The sequence below is a fragment of the Hetaerina americana genome, unplaced genomic scaffold (assembly GCF_022747635.1).
Source record: "Hetaerina americana unplaced genomic scaffold, ioHetAmer1.1.p SCAF_23, whole genome shotgun sequence".
NCBI lineage: Eukaryota > Metazoa > Arthropoda > Insecta > Odonata > Calopterygidae > Hetaerina > Hetaerina americana.
The window spans coordinates 8,259,248-8,268,376 of NW_027286797.1; the positions used below are offsets into that span (position 1 = coordinate 8,259,248).

Sequence of the window (9,129 nt, forward strand, 5' to 3'; positions counted from 1 at the left end):
TTCAATGATGCAAAATATAATGCTCCATAAAAAAGTTTTCACTAATCTTTTATATACCCCTTAGCTACATCAACTGAATTTAAGTGTCATACCTTATTGCCACTTGTTTTTTTAACCATGTACATGTAAGGCTTTTCTCATGCCATTTTGTTCTTGTGTGAACCACATATAACAGCTACTATAACGAACTACCCCAGGATGCTCGGCCATTTATGTGATGACTGCATAAACATTTTGAATTTGGCATGTCTCTCTGACTTATTGCATCAGAAACTTGATGATATCTTGAACTGGAGTTTGTCTAAAAATGGTATATCAATTCCATAAAAATACTCCCCGATCACTGGAATATACACCTGCATAAAGAGAAGTTTTCTTGGGTGTTCCCCCAGGTCAGGGGTTCAATATTGGCCGATGTTTCAACGCTCGACTCGTGCATCACCCTCAGGGTAGATCTACCCTGAGGACGATGCACGAGTCGGGCGTCGAAACATTGGCCAACATGGAAACCCTGACCCGGTTGAAGACCCAAGAAAACTTCATGAAGCAAATATGCCGGGAAAGCACCAGATCTTACTACATAATGAGGTTAAAATCCTTACTCAAAACATCCCTGTCATCAACTTTCTTCTCCAAGTGAAAGCTTCTTTGCCTAATGCAATTATTCTTCTCATTCCCCAATTATTTTGACCGTCTTGGTTTAAAATACTTCCAAGATAATGAATTCTATTACCAGCTCTAGTTTTTCACCTCTAATTTTCACGTTTAACTTAACCTTCCGCCTCCTTGAAATCCTTGTAACTTTTATTCTGTTTATGCTATTTTTCATACCTCTCCTCTCATACCAAAAATTGCATTGACAAATTGATTACTTTAGTTTTGTACCAAACTGTTACTCATGCATCAAAACATTCAAATTCATATAAAGGATGTTGTTTTTGCATGAATTAATTTGTTCTGAAATATCAATCAGTTCAATGGAATCAAGTAATTTCTTTGATATTCCTAGTGATTTCAATTACTACCGTGTTTACATCCTTGTCTGGCAACCTTTTGAACCACCAATTGTGGCTGGGGTAAGGGAATTTCCAATAATGTGCTTGGTGGAAATTCCCCGAAGCATCCCCATCATGCACCTAGGCACGGATGTGTTAATTGCAATCAAAATGTGATGTTCTAAGTTCTGTGTAGGGTGACATCATAAGGAAAAGGATTTCTCTCATTTACTCTAAATTAATGAAATTGAGATGTTGGCCATTTAGGATTTAAGGATGCAATGAAATAAAACGTAAATGGCACAGTTCACTTATATGCTTTTTCCTAAACTTCAGCTAACCATCTATTTTTCAGGGAGAAAATTTGATAATGCACTGGATTTTAGTAATAAATATCAGTTCCCAATTATTAACAATTAAGTTAAATTTTAATGTTCCCTGGATCTTTCTTGTAGAATGGTTAAATTCCCTTCCATTTGTTAGTAATAAAGCGTGTACAGCTGTTTAAATATGTTTTTATTGGTTAATAACATATACTCTATGGTATATTTACATTTACTTTCATGCCAAAGTATCAATATCAGCAAAATCCTTAAGACTTAGGACAATGAAATTTTGAGACCTGGTCTGTTGGGATGTGCTGCTAATTGGCATAGTTAAATTCTAATTGGCAAGACTTTGGACAAATAAATTGAGATTCCATTGCCGTTGATGACTGGTGATCTGAAAATGAAGTGATAAGATGAATGTCAAAATACGGTCCATTAGGAATTTATGTGGATAGACCAAGCATTCTAATAATATTTTTTAAATATAGTGAGATAGGAAAATCACTAAACCTCTCCCAATAAATCATTCTAAATTATTAGTAACACTGATTATATCCAGTAATCACAATCCTGACTCTAAATTCATTGGAATCAAAAATAATTTGTGAAATACGTTTTCACTTCCATGATATTTCCTTGAGTAATCCTGTTGAAATCACTACTACTACAGAAAAAGGAGAAACCAGCTGCATGGATAGTTAAAAATTAATTCCCTAGTTTTAAACCTAAACTGCCTATTATTAGTTTTTAATTCTCAATGCATAAGTGTTTAATTTAGTTGCCTTGAGTTTAGAGAAAAGTTGCATACAGGATTTAATGAGGTTTAACATGTATGTTAACCTATTGGGCATGGCTTGTGACCTAATATCAACTGCTGGGTTCCATGCTGACACCCAAATGTTTCTGATCATCCTCAGCCAAACTACAGAATTATTTGAATTTAGTGATACACGGAGCTATTTGGGAAGCTGAAGGGCACAAGGAAAACAATTAGAAGGTGAATTTTGAACACAGTGCCACTCACTACATAGCGAGCTATTCCCTCATCCATCCAATCTTTGGATTCATTAGGTAATGCAATATTTTATTTGTCCCAGAAGAGGATGGAATATTTCCTCTGATTGTTTTTAAACCCATTTCTTCCTGATACTTTGAGAATATAATGGCTAAAACAAAGGGACATATCACCGATTACATATGCCCTTCTATTTAGCCCTCCCCCTCCTAGTATTCTTACTTTCTGATCAGTAACTTCTTATACCCTGATGAAGATTGTTGGACTACCGAAATACCGAAGTGAGTTATGTTTATGTATGTGTTAATCCTTTTTTTTTACTATTACTAATTGCCAGTGTGCATCAAGAACAAGTGCATGCCATAAAGGTGCTACTAAAAAAATATTTATGTAAATTTAAAAAAAAACTAATGAGTATATTGCAGAAAATAGGAATAGATTGGAGGGAAAGGAGGCTAATCCGCAACCTGTACATGTCTCAGACTGCTCAGGTGTGAGTGGGGAACGGGGAATCCGGTTGGGCAGTGTTAGGAAGAGGTGTAAGGCAGGGTTGCCCACTATCACCGTTGCTGTTCAACCTGTATGCAGAGGAAATGATCAAAGAGGCATGGGAAGAACTGGAGGTAGGAATGAAGGTGGGCGGAAAATTCATAAAATCAGTAAGGTTTGCTGATGACCAAGCTTTAGTTTGTCAGTCAGCCAAGGGGTTGCAAGCATTGCTGAGTGAATTGGAAATTCAGTGCGACAGGTATGGGATGAGAATCAATATTAATAAAACAAAGGTTATGCGTTTTTCCAGAAAGAAAAAAGCCAAGCTAAACATTAAATTAGGTGGGCAAAAACTGGAGTAGGTAGAACAGTTTACGTATCTTGGTAGTGTTTTGGACCAGCACGGTCAAAGTAGTAGGGACGTAAGGAGAAGAATTGCGCTAGGCAAAGAGGCTTTCACAAGGAGGAGGGAGTTAATGAGAGGGATGTTGAGTAAGGATGTTAAGAAAAGACTTCATAAAAACTTTGATATGAAGCGTAGCTATGTAAGGCGCGGAAATGTGGTCATTGAAGCAGGAGGAGAGACGTAGATTGGAGGCTTTTGAAATGTGGGTGTGGAGAAGAATGGAGAAGGTGAAATGGACAGAGAAGAAAACAAACGAGGAAGTACTTGGTATGGTGGGCGAAGAGAGGGGTTTGTTGGGAGATATTCTATTGAGGCAGGAAAAAGGGATGAAGGGGGTATTGACCAGCAGCAGGATGTTGAAGACTGTAATCGAGGGGAGAATGTTAGGCAAATGAGGAAAGGGAAGGAACAGGATAGGGATGTTGGACGGGATGAAGGGAGGAAGAAAGTACTCAGAGCTGAAGATGGACCTGATGTAGAGTAGGATGTTGTGTTTAGCTAGGGGTCAAAAATTATTTAATTAGTAATTATGTCCATCCAATAACCTACCTTAGCCGGTAGATTACCTAATAATAATATGTATATACATACTATATGTATTATAGAAAGATTTAAGGGTTTCATAAAGTGTCTTTAGGCATATATGAATGTACCAGGGTGTAAATGTTAACTAACATGTCCATAATTTTAATTAGCTGCTCCCTATCTCATTTTTCTATGGTGGAGTTTATCAAATATCAGAGATGAATCTTGTGGTTGTCATCATTACTGTTTCCAATAGGCCAAAGCCAAATATGTTTCTCAAAGATTGTTTAGGTGATAACTGACCATTATACTCCTTTAAGTGACAGAATTGTTTTAAGATGCTTGCATAATATTTATCTTTTCATCAAAATATTTATGTAAATAATGTAAAAGGTGCTGTGATTTAAATAACACTAATTTTTGCTCAGTGCCTTCTCGAGCATCATCAGAGCCTCGCCTACGGTTGGAAGTGAGGGGATTGGTGGTGGCTGAGGACACGGAGGAGGAAGATGAAGAAGGAACAGCTGCAGCATTGCTGGTGGAAGTGGAGGATGTGGTGGAGGAGACGGCTGCAGCTCTCGAACACCTTCCCCAGGTGCCATCGCAAATGCCAATCTATAGCTATTCACCTGAGGAAGTGACCAGACTCATTGATTCCAGTGGAAGGCAAGTTTACTCTTGTTTTATATTTTAACATGGATATTATTTTGTTTCTTTTGGCTGTTATCACAACAACAAATTCTCCTTTTGAATCTGCTAGTGAAGGGATTTTAATCCATGCAGGCAAGAAAGAGGGGTGGGCCAGCCTTCAAGTCCCTGATTCAGCAATTATGACCTTCCTCCTTTCTGTTCCATTGAAAAGGCATCCTGATTACTGCCATAGAAAAATGGCTGGATTCATTTTAGATATTTCAGAGAAGAGATCATAAGTAATTGTAAAGTTAAAACCTGTCAAAACAAATAAAATCATGAAACATATCATGCTAAAATGTTTTATTATGGCTATGTAACAAATTTGTTCAGAGCAGAATTTCACAAATTTTTAAACCTTCACATTTCATCACATTGTACGAATATTTTTGTATCCTCTGCTAATTTCTGTAACAATCACTGCATCTCCACAAAATAGTTAATCAAGCAATTAGAGGCAACAACAAAAACTTTAATCCATTCAGTTTTTACTTACATTTTAGCCTCACCTACCTCCTTATACCTGTTAATGTCAAAATACTTAGTTCAAAGATTGCCAATGGCTGGAGTTATGTGGTATCAATGGAAATAAATCTGGCATTCATTGATGCTGTATTGAGTAAAACTCATTAATGCTCATCTACTTATGTATATTGATGCTGGAGAAAATTCACCCCTCTTGAGCTGGATACAGAGGTGCCATCTATGAGTGTATGAGTTGTATCTCATTGGAACTTGGGAACTGTCTTCATTATGCGTCTCCTTGTCAGAGGCCATGTGTGCTGTTTGTGTGGCTTGATATGGTAGCCATTAGGAGAATCTTCAGCATTTTGCCCTTTCCATTGGTGTTAATGTTCATACTCCATGGTTTTTAAGGTGAGAAAGAATAGGCTTAGAGTCTTCCTTAGATATTCCCCTCTTCATCCTTCTTCTAATTGCCTTAGGTTCTATCAAACTTTCTGAATCTGTTTTTGGCTTTGGGTTATTGATACTCTTTTGGAATGTCTTTATCCTTAATGTACTTTGTTTGGGCATTAGTATCTCCTCTAAAGAATTCCTTCCTTTGATCTTGCATTCCCTTTTTATAAATATAATGCCAGTCACTTCCTTCCATTTTTTATGATCGACTGAGATTCCTCATTGAGTTGTCTTCAGGAATTCTAAGATAGGCCACCACTGGAGATGACATTGACCCCCGGCAACACGGAATGTTGGAATATGGCATTAAACCTTATTCACACGTCTCCTATCCTAAAATTGCTCTTTCTCACAAGTCCCTCTTGTTTTATGTGGTTTCAGGGTTCTGGGTGGTGATATGGCAGTTAGATGGAACAGATATCTTCTTCTTTCCACTGACTCCTTCCACCACCCACTCCTTGCCTCTTAGCCTGCACTCAGAAGCATTAACTGGGGTAGATCCTTAACCTCCTACCCATTTACACTGGCTAGAGAAGTGGTTTTTTTTAGTGGTATGCATTTTAACAACAGCTTGCCTCTAATAATGCTAATTAATTCCTTTGACTCTGCATTTATAGGACCAAGATTCCTGAATCAGGGGTACTTTTGTCTTTCCTTCAGTTGAGATATTTTGGAGAGTCTCCAAGGCATCTTTTCAAAGCTGTAAGTTCTCTTGGGTGAATGTTATGCCCTCTTATATCCAAGTCTTGACTCCCTCCTCACTTCCTCCTTCAGTGAGTGATTTTTGTGCCTTTGATGATATTCAAATTTCTGGGGCACATGTGTCCAAGTCCCTTCCCTTATTGGGCAGTCCTCAGTCTAAGCCCTTTATTGTTGTTAAGGAAAAGATTCCAGACTTCCTTCCTAGAATCATTTCGGCAAGTTACAGTATGGTGGCTCAACAGAACAGGTGAGGATAACTGGCAACAGTTAATGCTTATGAAATGTTTTGCAAGCCACCTAGATTGTTTCACAGGGCTGTGGAAGGGGACACGTGAGAGACCATTTTTTATTGTTTCTACAGTGACTGCATTTTGGAAGAGAAATGGGAAATATGGCACCAATCCCACAGAACGTGTCTTTGAAGTGGATGTGATCTAGTCCTTCCTACCTAAATATTGATGAAGGTGACTCCATGTTATATCCTTATCCACCCATGATTCAGCTACCTCTTGAGATTCTTCGTGAGCTACAATGAGGTCAGAAGCTCTAACAGGTGCTATGTTGACCATTTATACCATATGCTAGACTCCACCAGGATTTTAAGGTCCTCATTCGGGGTTTCATCTTTGTTGGTGGAGATGAGGGGTTCATGGAAGCTGTTAAGCCTTAATGGGTTAGACTCTCTCTGGAAAGGAGGAATGACACATAGAAAATGAGTAGCTTAGGAAAAATGGCCCGCCCACATAGATCTTTAAGTCTGTGGTAAAGGATGACAACTGTGGCTCATGTTGTTGTCCAACGCTTAACTTAATAAATACTTCTGAACTTCTCTGCCTCATTAATATGCTGCCTTGGCACAGGAGGCCATCATAATGATGGGGACAGATTAATCACTGCTATTTCATGATTAGAAAAATGAGAAATGCCCTAAGGAGAGGCTCTTTAGTGCACACAGTGACCATGGAAGGAAAGAGGTTTTTTATATACTTCAGGTACTTCATGCAACTTGGAGATCAATTAACTCTTAATCACATTTTTAAGTATCCCCAACTCATCCTATTACATGATTATTTTTGTATTTTCTGCCAATTTCTATAAGAATCATTATACAAGCTAGTGCAGTAGGTTTCGCCTTTAAGAAACATTGCTATTCACCTTGCAAAATAAAATTCATGTTGCCACTTCCACATGGTACATATTGAAAAGAACATTTTTTTAAGGAAAATCACATAATAGGTCAAAACCATGGTCAGTTCAGCATGTGCTGTGCCTACAGTACCTTGGTGAGTTTTATTTTGCAAGATGAGAGATCTGTGCTTATTACATCTTCATAGGGTAGAAGTTGCAATTTATTTATCAAGAGGATGTTTTTATTCATCAGTGAGAGTGAAAAAGATGGAAATTGCAGTGCCCGAGTCAACAGAACAAGCTCTGTGAGGACTCAATCAAGTTATGAACTTATTGAAGAAAACATGACTCTAATAAATAAACTGAAGATGAAGGAAGACATTTGCAGGTGAGTTTATGGACCTGCTGTGGCATGATAATATAGCTGGCTGGAGCAATTGGCTCCTGATCAGAGGGTATCAAGTTGCCTGTGGACTCCCTTAACTAAATCCAAATTATGTGATTACTGGAATGTAAGTCAAGTGGTCCCATTAATATCCCTAAAATCATTAACTTCACTCACTCTAGGGTTTTATATTAGGTGAGCTCTGTATTAAAAAATAAAAATCAGCCTTTTGGTTGTTTGTTGTTATAATATTAAAGGTTAGATATTTGCTGTGGGAACTGAAAATGTTGTTGATCATATATTGAACCATACAGTTCAAAGAGTGGTCACATTTAAAACAAATAAGAGAACCGAATCCCTTTCAGCATATTTCAGACTTAAATTAATTTAAATAAAAATTATTTTCTCCACAAACCTCTAATAATGTGTCTTGACCCAAACAACTTAGGCCATCAACTTGCAGCATGTCTTTTCATTATACTTTTTATGGGAATGAATTAGTGAAGCTCTCTTGTTATTTATTTTTTCTCTAAAAACCTTAAAAACAACATTTTTTCCAAGCTCTCGCTTTCACAATAGTGAAAAGTCAATTTTAATGCTCAGCAGTTTTATTAAACTGATGAACTGCCATAATCCCAACTCCTGGTTTGGAAAATGCTACTAATGGAGATGTTTTCCTCTAACTTATGAAAATTTTCCTGTGAAGGGATGATACCTAGGTTTCTGGGAAATTAAATGGTTACATTACTGGAGAATTGGTAAATAAATCATGATGGCAAATCACATGATTGCTTTACTGGAGAATTGGTAAATACATCATGATGGTATGAGTGCAAAGTATTTGCCTTAGACAGTACCATTCAATGGAAAGCTCTTTATCAGAAATGTTAAAAATAGGATAAGGGCTTTCAAGCAATATACAGTGGATCTGGCACTTGATATGCAGAAATTTAGTAATCTAATTGAATGTTTTAACTGTAATTAATTTAATGTAGGATATAATTTTGGAATGCTGTTTTTTTCCTTTATTTACTGCAGGACCATAAAGAAAATATTACTTTTTCAGAGAGCTGGAAAATGAGATAGAAGACTTGGAAGAAAAAATACAAGGAATTGCCAAAACTCACAAGGAAGAATTAGGTAGGACTATTACCTTTTCAAAACTTTCATTGGCTATGTAAATATGGATAAAAATACAATCATGTGGACCATCGTATTTAGTAAGACTTTTGCATTTCAGAACGACTGAGGATGGAAGAAACAGGCCTTGAAGGAAAAACAACAGGTAGTTTGGGAATGGTTCCAATCAAGTTATCATGCCTATCTTATCACATCAAATGAGCATCTCAGGCCAATTAACAATTCTTCAAAATCTTATAAATTAAGTTTTAATCATTTTCCAAATAAAGATAGTCATTCATTGTGCTTGTTACCAAGTTATTTGATTGTCATAACAAAGTTATATAAAATTAAAAACCGTGAATGACTGCCGTAGGAAATGGTTGAATATACCTCTACCAAAGTGAATACCTTAATACAACTTGGTC

General features: G+C 37.0%; 1 long non-coding RNA gene across 1 annotated transcript; it reads left to right on the top strand.

Annotated features, from left to right (window-relative positions):
* Positions 1-7,508: 7,508 nt before the first annotated feature.
* Positions 7,509-8,867, top strand: LOC139689426 (uncharacterized). Its single transcript, XR_011701324.1, has 3 exons — positions 7,509-7,585; positions 8,649-8,722; positions 8,823-8,867. It is a non-coding gene; the product is annotated as an uncharacterized lncRNA (long non-coding RNA).
* Positions 8,868-9,129: the final 262 nt, after the last annotated feature.